At 43.7% G+C, this 13660-nt stretch overlaps 1 protein-coding gene across 2 annotated transcripts in view; it reads right to left on the bottom strand.

Moving 5' to 3' along the window:
- PAK3 (p21 (RAC1) activated kinase 3) overlaps positions 1–13660 on the bottom strand; it is a 339855-nt gene that overhangs the window by 100782 nt on the left and 225413 nt on the right. The window contains exon 1 of one of the 2 annotated variants that reach the window (XM_023734474.1): positions 9541–9607. The exons of the other annotated variant lie outside the window; for it this stretch is intronic. The gene's annotated coding sequence lies outside the window, so the exon portion shown is untranslated. Of the gene's footprint in view, positions 1–9540; positions 9608–13660 lie in introns of those variants that run through there. 2 annotated transcript variants of the gene reach the window in all.

The raw sequence follows: 13660 nt of genomic DNA, 5'->3' as shown, positions 1-13660 counted from the left end.
TCATAGAGGAAATACACTCGAGCTAAATTTTGAAGAACAAGTTACTAAACCTTGGGCAGAGTATGTTTCACACACAAAGAACAACGTGTTGAGACTCAGAGGCAATGAGAGACGATACAGTATATTAGAGGAACTACAGGTAACTTGATAAGACCACAGCTAAGAACGAGTATGGGAAAAAAAGTAAGATCGGCAGGGACCAAATTAAGAAGGATCTTGTATGCCTTTCTATGTGGTTTGGACACTTCCAGTTTATATGAAGATGTTTACAGCAGTTGAGTGGCATGATCGGCTTTGAATATTAGAATTAGTAGCTAGGTGACAATGTAACTGATGTGATGGCTAAGGGTAAAGATTTAGGGGATTTTTTTTCCAATGGAGTGGGATGTTACGGGTAGCAACACGGAAATAATTTAGAAAAAAGTTAATACAAGAAAATGAGCCAGGGAAACTATGGGTATAGGAAAACAAGAGAAGAGAGAATTCAAGACAGGCCTCTATTTTGGACACTGACCAGATGGCAGGGATGCTAAGCCTGGTGGGATTAACTGGTCTCAGGACCCTAAATAGAACTCTGGGTAGAAATGCATTTCAATCCCAAGAGGCCCAGAGGAATGTGGGAGGCATAATGGTTTTTGTAGCTTTCAGTTTTTGTTTGGGATTTCAAATGAAACTCATCTAATTTTTTCTAAAAATGAATAAAGATATAGACTCTACCAACAACATAATAATTCTGCAGATATTAAAAACCAAAAAACTAAACCCATGGCCATTGAGTCAATTCCCCCCTAGAGAACTGCCCTGCCCACTAGGGTTTCCAAGGCTGTAAATCTTCACAGAAGCAGACTGCCACGTCTTTCTTCTGTGAAGTTGCTGGTGGGTTTGAACTGCAGACCTTTTCATTAGCTGCTGAGCATTTAACCACTGTGCCACCAGGGCTCCTTTCTCATGTATATTAAAAAAAAAAAAACAACTCATTGCTGTCGAGTCAATTCCAACTCATAGCAACCCTATAGGACAAAGTAGGACTGCCACATAAGGTTTCCAAGGAGCAGCTGGTGGATTTGAATTGCCTACCTTTTGGTTAGCAGCTGTAGCTCTTAACCACTGCACCACCAGGGCCCCCTACAGAGATTAAATACCTGCAAATAGACCTCAGGTATGTAACTTTTGTATAAATGAATATACAAACGTGAGAAGTCAAAAACAGTGACACACTGGATAGCTCAGTAAAAATTAAATTAGGAATATCTAGTGGGAGGCCAAACAAGTATCTAAGCATCTTTCTTGCCTTCGAGAGTGATAAACTACATAGCAAGTAATAAAAAGCTGAACGAAACATCACATGTGGCAAAAAATATATATATATATATCTCCACCTATATTCTTTCCTCTCAATAGCGACAGCAAGATTAAGACAATAAACACAATTGCAGCAGCAGCTCTAACATGTTCACTTGGCATTATGAAATGGTCCAATGGAGAGCTGGACATGTGGGCTCAAGATATTAATTTGGGGTCCCTCAGCATGGGAGTATGTGCAATTGCACATGAAGGGTATACAATAAGAGAGAAAAACTCTGGGGAACACCAACATTTAGGGGCTAGAAGAAAAAGACAAACCCGGTATCTCTGAGATGGTCCAAAGAAGTGGAAAAACTAGATATATGATGTCATGGTAACCAAAAGAAGAGTATTTCAAGATGAGTATGGCTATGAGGCAAATGTTACAGTGAGGTCAAAAGTGCTCCTATTTTTGGTCCTTCCATGCTTTCTCTAGAATTTACTAAGCATGAAGTCTTTTAATTTTCATGTTGAAAGAGAAACAGCCAAGTGATACCAAAGGTCTGATGATACGTTTCAGTACATCTTAAGAATTCCCAGATTCTGGATATTTGGTGCTCCTTGAGCAGCATGAACAGAACTACAAAGAACACCTCAAGAAAGATTTTCCTCTTAGTGGTGAATGGTAGCACTGAGGCCATTTGTCACTCAGTCCTGTTCCAAAGGGTCATGCCATCATGTCACATTTGTTGCACTCTTGCAATGCACTAGACATTGCACAGCATACAGAGAGAGAAACACAATGTGGTTCGGCTAGTAGATAAACTGTAACCAGCCTTTAGACCTTTTTCTACAAGAAGGATGGTGCTCAGTTCATATAGTCCCTATTTGCCAACTCTACCCCCAAAAGGCTTTGCCAAGTAAATATGCAAATATTCAGTCTGGATTGGTGTATTCTCTGACTAGCACTGCTCCTAATGGGCTATAATGACCTTGGGTACATCATTTGGTCCCTCTGACTCTGTTCCCTCATCTGGAAAAAGTTACTACCTCACCAGGAGGTTGTGAGAATCAAATGGGGTTACATGTGCGAAATACTTTGAAATAATTTAAGATACTCTACCAGTAGAAGATGTTTACAATTATTGCCGAAGATTTCACAAACCATAAATAAAATAATCGTCATTTATTGAGATCTTCTTATGTCCCAGGCATTCTGCTAAAAGTTTCTCATATATAAGTTCACATACCCTGCATAACCACATGAGGTATTTATTATTATTTCCATTTTACAGGTGAAGAAACTGATGCTCAGAGACATTAAGTCACTTGCCCAAGGTCACAGAGCTAGTAAGTAGAAGAGTAAATCTATATAATCCCATCTCTGTGTGACTCCAAAGCCCATGCTCTTATTATGCTTCCTCAATCACTCAACAGTTTCATAGGATACTATATGTTCTCAGTTACTCACAGGTTTTGCATGGACACAAATGTCCTTAGGACTTCACAGTAAGTTAACGGTGCCTCCACTATGGTGTTTGAAAGTAAAGCCCCTGGAAGTGAGCAGATGTGCTATCCACAAAGCAGACATTTCAGCATTAGAATCAAGGGCAGAGGAATGCTGACGGTGAACAGGCCGCTGGCTCTACCACCATTAGGAGTCTCTTCCATCCCCCCTCCCAAGTTTCCAGCATCACTGAGGCCTTCACTGATGTCAAGGGAGATGACAAGTAGCAGGAAAAGAGAAAATGTATAAATGAAAAGAAATCTTGTTCCAGTGGCAAGATAAACATGTCCTAAAATGACACAGGAATTGAGGAAAGTCTCCATGAGTTAATCCAGTTTTTCACTCCTCTTCTTAAGTGGGAATGGACAGTGAACCTTAGCTTGTGGCTAAGCAGAAATAAAGACTTAAAGGAAAACAGGCAACAAGTCCCATGAAAATGAAGCCTTTGGCTGTAAAGAACCATATTCTGTCCTCTGTTATCGCAGGATTCTATCTCTTTGAGGGTACCTACGTCAAACGGTTGTGGGAAGGATAATAATAAGATCTATCATTTGCTGAGCACTTACTATATAGACCAGACATTGTGCTAAGTACATATATTATCTCATTTTATCCTCATAACAACTCTATGAGGTAGATGATGTTAATGCCACTCCCATTTTACAGATGAGGAAACTGAGGCTTAAGGAGGATAAGTAGTTGTCCCAAACAAGGTTACACAGCTAGTAAGTGACCAAATTGGGATTCCAATGCTAGTCTGGCTGACTGCAGAGCTAGTGCTCCTAAAGATTCTACTGTAATGGATGAATGGGTTATTAAATATTTGGAAAGTATAAAGGATCATACAAATGTAAGGGGGTTGGTCTTCTTATTTAGCACTTACAAAACTCAAATGAATTCAGGCAAGTGCATTTTTCCCTTCCTAAAATTAAGCCAGTCCTATCAACTGTATAAATTGCCTTTGGTGAGTCTTGGCATATTGGCAAGAAACTATGAGATTAAACTTGCAAGGATATTTCTCTAAAGCTGTCTCCTGGGGGAGGTGGTAGCTAAATCTTAAGTGCAATATTCCTATTGAAGTCTATAGCATACTTTTCTTCCTGTACCTCTGACAAAGGTTTCTTGTTACATAATCTTCTGTAAAGATGACAGAGCCCAGTGCCGAGCACAATGTCTACAAGAAGGTTTGCTTTGGGAAGTGGCTTCTCTAAACCCTGACTGTTGTCCCCAACCACCTTTGAGCCTTCAAGGACTTTGGAGCCTGAAGACCACTGAATTACATAATAAAGATCCCTCTAAGCTTCAAGACTGTTGCCTCTTCTCCTGTTTCATGGTGATTTCATCTCTCTCACTGAAATGAAAGTACCTCAAAGAGCCATATATGTGTTTTTCACTCATTTGAATCTCCCTCTGGGCCTAGTATTATGGGGAGTGCCCATAAAAGATCCTCATTCTGAGTTGGGAATCCCACTGGAATTCTAGGACTTGGGGGTGAGGTCGTAAGGAGTGAGACACTGGATCTGTCCTGACAACATGTTGCTGCCCAGCCACCTCTTTTAGTATCTTAATTGACTTTCACAAGTAACTACTCTGGGCCTGGCATTGTACTAGGCATTAGTAATCCAAAGAGTAAGAAGATGTGGTGTTGCTATCACAGAAATTCTTAATCTAATGACAACAGGGGAGAGGGTTGGGTGGTGTTCCTGAGTATGAGCTCTCACCCATAGCGTGCCAGAACCCACATCAAACGGCAACTTGGGCATATTTTGCATGCATTTTTGCTGCAGTGAGACCCCAGCAGGGGAAACCATGAACTAGGGTGGTTCCTATAAGGTGCTCTCATGTTTCTAAATCTCTGGTGGGGGACTGGGCTGGCACCAGGTTCCTGATTCACTTGTTCCAGCCTGGATTTTGTGCTTCTTCTTACTCTCTTACAGGGAAATCTATAGTCTAACTGAAGTTCAAGGAACTTTCTTTAGCTTGTTGTTACCATGCCTACTGAGAAATCTTCAGTAACTTGTTAGTAACCTACCCTACCATATCCATTGCCATGGAGTTGACTCTGACTCATAACTACCATACAGGCCAGAATAGAAGTACCCAAAAGGGTTTTCAAGGAGTGGCTAGTGTATTCGAACTGCCGACCTTTTGGTTAGCAGTTGTAGCTGTTAACCACTGCACCACCGGGGCTCCTGGTTAGTAACAGCTGTTGAAACTTCAGTAGGGTCTATGTATGCACATGCGCATCCACCGTAGAAATTTATTTTATCATCCAGCTAGCTCGCTAACCTTTTCTTTCCCTTTCTTGAATGCCATGTTCCAGGGTTAATGGTGTATTAAGTAGACCTGGCCAGATTAGAGGTGCCTGTTGGAAGCAGACCTGCCTTTCCATGTGTCTAATCAGCAGGCAATTTCAGATCATAAACATAAGATCAGAGGCACACACTTCTGCATAGGAAACCATTAAGAGCACATAAAGAAACGCACTCTTCACCTTCCCCTCCCCCTGGCAGAGCAATGAGGTGACAAGTTAAGCCATAAACTTTCAGAAAATAAACATACCATCTAAACCCCAACCTCTGTTTGACAGGCCTGGCTAAGACTCTATTTATCAGAGATGATATCTGCAAAAGGAAACTAGGCAGAAAGGACATAAAACTTGATCTGTGGGTTTGAGGGTTTTGTTTGTTTGTTTTTTTAATCCTACAAAGAAACTCTACTCCTTTCTGCTCTGGAAGGATCTAGTCTCACTGAAACCTTGGCTGAACCAAAACACTTCCTTTGGCCACTAGTTGCCAGGATCCCTTTTAGGAGGGGTGGAGAGAGCACTCGTGGCAAATAGGAATAAAAGATAGACAACTGGGATTATCAACTACTTACTGCCTGCGATTGGGTATGTTAGAGTATGTGTGTCAGTGTGAAAGTGCGAAAGCATGTGAACGTGTCAATATGAATGTGAGGCATGTGTGAGAGTTTGGAAAAGTATGCATGAGTGTGCATGAGAGTGTTGGTTGGTATAAGTATGTGTGAAAAAGTGTGAGTAGATGTGGGACAATGTGCCCATGATCTCAGAGAAGGAGTATAGGTCACTGTCAATGTGAGTATGTGCCAGCGTCAGTGTGCCCATGGGACAGTTTCCATGGGACAGTTTCCAGGAGAGCGTGCTGAGTGAGAGTCAGTGTACTTATGCATCAGGGATTGTCATATGCACGTGGGTCAGTGTGAGCAAGTCTATCTGTGTAAGTGAAGGTATAGCTGCATGAGCATGAGACTGGGTGAGTGTGAGTCTAGGTGGCCATATGTGGGGTTAGTAATTGCCTATATGTGACTCCATGTATATATCCGTGTGAAATGACTGTGACAATGAGGTTGCACGTGTCAGTGTGGTGTATGCCAGTATAAGTGTCAGTCAGTGACTGTGCATGTCACTATATGTGCATCAGTGTGAAAGTGTGTATCACTATGAGTGAAACTGTCAGTATTAAAGCAGGAGAGTGAGAATGTGAGTGTGTGTAAGTGTGATTGTGCCAGTGTGCATATGTGTGATACCTGAGTGGGAACTGGAGTGTGAATATAAACGCCCATGAGTGTGAGGGAGCGGGACTGAGTGTCTCTGTGGGAATGTGTGCGAGTGTAGAATTTTAATTGTGTATGGTTGTGAATGAATGTGAGACCGTGTAAAAATGTGAGCATGTAAATATGGGTGTGTAGTGTGTGTGACTGTGTTAATGTGAATTTGTGAGTACTGAATGTGAGTAAGCATATGTACGTGTCAGTGTGTGTCAATGTGAACGAGCCTGTATGCATAAGTGATAGCGTGAGTGTGAGAGGGTAAGGGTGATCAAGTCAGTAAAAATGGGTGAGTTTGTGAAAATGAGTATGTGTGTGATTGTAAGTATTTGAGAGTATATGCCTGTGAGTTTGGTATAAAAAACCCATCGCCACTGAGTCGATTCTGACTTATAGCGACCCTACAGGACAGAGTGAAACTGCCCCATAGGGTTTCCAAGGAGCCTCTGGTGGATCCGGACCGCCGACTTTTGGTTAGCAGCCATAGCTCTTAACCAGTATGCCACCAGGGTTTCCCCTTAGCCATTAGAGAAATGCAAATCAAAACCACAAGAGATACCCTCTCACCCCTGTGATCCTATTTCCATTGCCATCGAGTCAATTCCGACTCAGAGCGACCCCACAGGACAGAGTAGAACTGCCCCATAGGGTTTCCAAGGAGTGGCTGGTGGATCTGAACTGCCAACTACTGGTTAGCAGCCATAGCTCTTAACCACTGACCCACAAGGGTTCCGAGTTTGGTGTAGAATGTGCTTATATCTCAGTACGAAGAGTGTGAGCATATGAGTGTGAATGTGTCATAATGAGTGTTTCTATGTGTAAGGATGATTATGTGTGAAAGTGATGGGTAGGGAGATTGTGTCAGTGCTGAGTATATGAATGTAAGAGCACGCAACTCTGAGTATGAATGTAAGGGAGCGAGACTGTGTTTATGTGTATGTATAAATGTGAATAGACACCTTTATGAGTGTGCATGCGCATGCATGTGTCCCTATGATCAGTTGTGTAAGTGTGTGATTGCGAGGGGGGAAAGGCTGATTACATCAGTGCAAATGTGTTGAAGTTCATGAAACTGAGTGTAAGTATGACCGTGAGTATGAGAAAGAGTCTGATTGTGACAGCGGAAATAGATGTGAATGTGTTTGTGGTAGAGTGTGTGTGATTGTGTAAGCATTTGAGGGGGTAACGGTGACTGTATACACCTGTGTGAATGTGAATGAACGGGAAAATGTGTGACTGTGAATGTGTGAGAACGTAAGACAGAGTGAAAAGGAGTGAGTGGGGGAGAAGGTGAGGGTGAGGATGTATGGTAGCAAATATGATTGTGAGTTTGAGGGAGTAAGAGTGATATTGTTACTATGAATGTGTTCAGTGTGAAAAGCGAGTGTGAGTCACAGGGGTAAATATGACAATGTGTGAATGTACGAGTAAGAGTATGTGAGTGTGTTTGTGAGAGTGTGTGTATGAGCACTGAAGGGTACAGATAACTAAAACAATTTGGGATGCTGGGAAACTCTCTCCAGGGAAGTGTCTCTCTTCCCAAAACCACAGCATGTTGCCAGTTACAGGCAAGTTACTTAGCCCCTCTCAACTTCTATTTCCTCAGCAGTAAAACGTGGTTGATAATAATACCTGCACCTTGAGCTAGTAGTATCACTTTTATAATCATAAACAAGGCAATAAGCATTAGAACAAATACCTACCTTATAGGATTACTGTACGATCAAACGATATTATGCAAGTAAAGCGCCTAGCACAGTGCTGGCAAGAGTAGACACTCAATAAATACAAGTTATCATTTTGCTGTCATAGAACACCCAGGAGAGATCCAGGAGCTTGCTTCCTGTTTGCGTCAGTTCTAGTTACCTTCTGTCAGTCAAGGACTATAGGGGATCCCCTACCAGAGCATCTCTAGAAAGCTGAATGCATCACTATCAGTAAGGCTGTAATTGCATACCTTCAATTCCACGGCCAAAACTCTGGAGCTTCCCTTTCACGAAAAAGCATCACAGAAACACCTGCTGCTGAGGCTGCAGTTCTACCTTGTCCTGCAGACCCAGTGCTGGCTCAGAAGGAAGGAGAATTGGACTGCATATTTTTGTTTGGTTTTGGTGTTAGTTTGTTTTTTTGTTTTGTGTGTGTGTGTGTGTGTTTATTTTTGTTGGTTATTTGATTTTTGACTTGGGCAATATGAGAACTGCCTAAGTAAGTAGCAAAGAGACAGACAGACGACCTGATGGAGCAACAGAAGGATGGCAAGATAACAAACAGATAGCTAGAATACAGGTTATAGCAATGGAAGGCCAGATGGAGAAGCTGACAGAGGAAGCTATAATGGCTGCCTGAGAGGCAGACAAATAGACAGGTAGATGATCAGAGAGGCAAACGAAGAAGCTTGAAAAAAGTATAGAGGAAGAAAAAGAAGCTCAAATCACAAAGCTGCTGCGGAGCTGTCAGGTACTGGTGAGGGAGACTAGAGACCTGTCAGATCTAATTCCTGCCCTCAAGGAGCTTATAGTCTAGTTTACCTGCCAATATGAATAGTGCAGAAACCTAGCAAGAATTATTTAAGGCATAAGAGAAGCATGTGCTACACTGTACACTACAGACCCAAGCGCTTTTGGAGAACTGGGAGAGGAAGTGCTCCCTGGTTGGATGGGAAGAGAGGGAAGGTTCAGGAAGGTTTACGCCATGGCTGCCAGGCCCAGAAGCAGGGATGGGTGAGATGCGGGTACACTCTAAATAGGAAGGAAAAGTTAACGTTATGGGACAGTAGGAATGACAGGAACTGATTGGTGAGTTTGTGCCCTGTGGCCAAAATGCCACTTACGCATCAGGAAAGCGGGAGGAAAGGAAATGACAGCTTGATGGGAAGCATGTCCGAATTACACTGAAGCTCTGAGATGGTGTTTGACATTTGCAAAAGACTTGGCAGTGATTGTTACGTTGTTTCTCCTACTCAACCCAGGATGTAGGTCAAGGCTGTCATTCCAATATTAGTGATGGGGCAACCAAGAGACCAAGGGCAGCTGTACCCAGCAAAATCCCCGAGAAAGGAAGGTTGAGATCTGGTTGATGAGGTCCATGCAGGGTCTTTAATATGGTGAGCTCTGGTGGAAAGGCGGCATTGACCTGGATTTGGAGGTCCCTAACTCCCTGCCCTGGAATCCATTACTCACCTCACACCGCCACCGCCGCAGGACCTCAGCACAGGTGGGTGCTGACCGTGAGAAGAGGCCGGGCTGGCTTCAGCTCCGACGGACTCAGTGCTGGGCACACCAGCTGCCACAAGATGCAAGGACTCAGCTGCAATTTCTTGGGGGAAACCTGCCAAAAGAAGCATTGTGGGGGAGAGGGAACCTCTTTCCCCACCTGCAACTACTCCCTCGTCCAACCTCCCACACGTGACCCACGTACTACAGTGAATTGCAGGAAAGCCCTTAAGAAGGCTAGAGAATCAGAGACGCAAGTGTAAAAATGCATCGTGAGGTAGGATTCCAGAAAGAGCACTGAAGTGCAAGTTACGAGATACGAGTTTCAAGTTGAGAATTGCTGTTAGTCACTTCATTCTAGGCCTACTCTCTGTCAGGTGGAACAGACCTGCCCTAATCACCTTGGACAAGTGTTGAGAGGACTAAGTCAAATAAAACAGATGGGAAATATGTGCATAATTACGGGAGATGGGATAGTCCAGGATACAATAAGAAACAGGGCCAATGGCAAATACAGGTTGGCTCTGCTTATTCAGTTTATTTCATTCCTCAACTCTGGCTCTCAACCATCATTTCCAGTACCCTTCCCACCAACCTCCACGCACACACAAAATCTCCCAGGCAATACCACTCTAACGTCTCCTAATTCGAACTGTTGCTGTTGTTAGGTGCCATTGAGTCAGTTCTGACTCAGTGACCCTATGTACAACAGAACGAAACACTGCCCAGTCCTGCACCATCCTCATAATCATTATCACGCTTGAGTCCATTATTGCAGCCACTATGTCAATCCATCTCGAGTCAATTTCTCTCTTTCACTGTCCCTCTACTTTACCTAGCATGATGTTCTTCTCCAGAGACTGGTTCCTCCTGATAACGTGTCCAAATTACAAGAGATGGAAGTCTCGTCATCCTCACTTCTAAGGCGCATTCTGGCTGTACTTTTTCCAAGACGGATTTGTTTGTTATTCTGGCATTCCATGGTATATTCAATATTCTTCACCAACACCATAATTCAAAGGCATCAATTCTTCTTCTGTCTTCCTTATTCATTGTCTAGCTTTTGCATGCATATGAAGCAACTGAAAACACTGTGGCTTGGGTCAGGTGCACCTTAGTCCTCAAAGTGACATCTTTGCTTTTTAATACTTTAATGAGGTCTTTTCCAGAAGATTTCCACAATGCAATACATGGCTTGATTTCTTGACTGCTGTTTCCATGAGCATTGCTTGTGGGTCCGAGTAAAATGAAATCCTTGACAACTTTAATCTTTCTTTGTTTATCATGAAGTTGCTTATTGGTCCAGTTGTTAGGATTTTTGTTTTCTTTACGTTGAGGTGTAACCCATACTGAAGGCTGTAGTCTTTGACCTTCATCAGTAAGTGCTTCAAGACTTCTTCGCTTTTAGCAAGCAAAGTTGTGTCATTTGTATATCACAGGTCGTTAATGAGCCTTCCTCCAATCCTGATGCCCCGTTCCACTTCATATAGTCTAGCTAGCTTCTAAGATTATTGCTCAACATATAGATTGAATAAATATGGTAAAATGATACAACCCTGATGCACACCTTTCCTGATTTTAAACCATGCAGTATCTCCTTGTTCTGTTCAAACTACTGCCTCTTGGTCTATGTACAAGTTCTGCATGAGCACAATTAAGTGTTCTGGGATTCCCATTCTTTGCAATGTTATCCATAATTTGTTATGATTCACACAGTCGAATGCCTTTGCAAAGTCAATAAAACACAGGTAAATATCTTTCTGGTATTCTCTGCTTTCAGCCAAGATCCATCTGATATTAGCAATGGTATCCCTGGTTCCGTGTCCTCTTCTGAATCCAGCTTAAATTTCTGGCAGTTCCCTGTCGATGTAGAGCTGAAACCGTTTCTGAATTACCTCCAGCATAATTTTACTTGCATGTGATATTAATGATACTGTTTGATAATTTCCTCATTCTGTTAGATCACCTTTCTTTGCAATGGGCACAAATATGTATCTCTTCCAGCTGGTTGGCCAGGTAGCTGTCTTCCAAATTTCTTGGCATAGACAATTGAGTGCTTCCAGCCTTGCATCCATTTGTTGAAACATTTCAGTTGGTATTCCATCAATTCCTGGAGCCTTGTTTTTCACCAGTGCCTTCAGTGCAGCTTGGACTTCTTCCTTCAGTACTATCGGTCTTGATCATATGCTACCTCCCGAAATGGTTGAACGTTGACCAGTTCTTTTTGGTACAGTGACTCTGTGTATTCCTCCTATCCTCTCTTGATGCTTGCTAGGTCATTTAATTTTTTGCCCATAGAATCCTTCACTATTGTGACTCACGGCTTGAGTTTTTCTTCAGTTCTTTGAGCTTGAGAAATGCCTCAGAGTTGCTGAGGGCCTTAGCCTCTGATCCTAATTGGAACTACCCTCCTCCAGTCTCCACCATAAAGGAAGTCCTTTACAGTCGTCCCCATTTTTCTTAGGGTGAATATATACATCCCTCTCTCCCCCTACCCTGTAGAGGTTTCCATGTCCAACCTGAAGGAGATAGGGTCTCTTTAACCTCCCCTCCCCTCTTCTGCCTTTCTCCACAATGACTAGAGTCCTCCGGGAGGGAACAATCTTCCTTGGTAGGACCGCTTTTCTTCCCTCATGGTGTCTGCCCTCAAAGGGAAGCAGCAGCTATATTCTAATTCCCAAGGAAGCCAGCTCCAGGCTAGCACACATTTTATTAGAGGAGGCCAGAATGCACAGGGCCCTAATCCAAAAAGATGGATGGATGTCGAAAGGTGGAAACAGCCAAGTTGAAGCCTTACAGAGCCAAGAAAAGGCCTGGGATCCCCAACTCCCTCTCTTGAATAAAAAGACCAAGCCATACCCCGAGCCTGCCATTTGCTCTTGGGCAAGGCTCCATAGCATGTCTGTCCCTCAGTGTCCCTGGCATTCCCTGTGTGCTTCCCACATGCACAAGCCAAGTAGCCTTTCCAAATCCCACCCACTGCACTGGTGAACAGTGTACCTGCCCCCTCCTGGGCTGCATGGTTGGCAGGATGAGAGACGGGGTTTGCCAAAGGCAAGAGAAGAATGGCCCCAACTAGCCCATTCTCCCAAGCTAAGGGCAGGTAGGGGAGTTAGCATCTATCATGGGGTGGGGGTTGGGGCAGGGGTAGGTAAGAGCGCTGGAGGAGCTGGGCGGGGGTAGGCACCAGCCTATTCTAACCAAGTACCTTCAGGTTTCTGAGCAAGCTTAACAGCCTTCCTCAGCCTACCTCCATCGTTAACACTGAATATTAACTCAGCATCAGGGTTAGAAACCAGGGCAGCCAGCTTTGAACCCACCGGTTGCTTAGCTCCACTCAGTGCCAACGCAATCGGCTGGGCATAGGACACCACCTGGTGGCCACACTCCTCTCTCCTGCCTCAGTGTGTGTTCTGTTGGAGGGGGGATATCATGTGTGTGTGTGCACATCTGAATCGTGTATATCTGTGCTGCTGCATGAACCATGCTATATTTGTGTGCCATGTGTGCTTGTATCATGTGCTATCTCATATTTATACTGTGTTGTGTGTGTTTCATGTCTCTGCCATGTTGTGTACCTATGCAGTGTCGTGTTTGTGTTATATACGTGTATCATGCCTGTACCATGTGCTGTGTCTGTACCATGTTGCACGTACATCACTTCTATACCATGTTGTATGTCTGTACCATATTGCCTTTGTTTAAACTGCCTTGTGTGTGCACCTGCAGCTCAGCCTCCTGCTGTGGACTGGGGTAGGAATCAGTGTACACATCTTGTGCATTCCCAACATCCTGGCCTTGCTGCATTCCAGCTTTCTGCCAGCATCCCTGTCTGGGGACTGGGGCTGCCACGTTAGGCAGGATGGTAAGAAATGGGCAACTACTCTCCACCATAGAGCCCTCCCATGGCAGGTGCCTCATCCAGCACTGAAGATGTCTGATGAAACAGCTGTGGAAACTTCTTAAGGCCCAAAGAAGGAAACTGGTCATTAGGGGGATGGTTCTCTAAACCCCTAACCACATCTCTATGAGAGAGGGAGAGGGCTTTCAGAAGGAAGCAGCTGCCTGAGTTTCTTCTTCAGGCTGG

This window comes from Trichechus manatus, unplaced genomic scaffold, assembly GCF_000243295.1.
Source record: "Trichechus manatus latirostris isolate Lorelei unplaced genomic scaffold, TriManLat1.0 scaffold00068, whole genome shotgun sequence".
NCBI classification, from domain to species: domain Eukaryota; kingdom Metazoa; phylum Chordata; class Mammalia; order Sirenia; family Trichechidae; genus Trichechus; species Trichechus manatus.
Note: the sequence above shows the minus strand (reverse complement) of the source record. Positions and strands in the feature narration are given on the sequence as shown.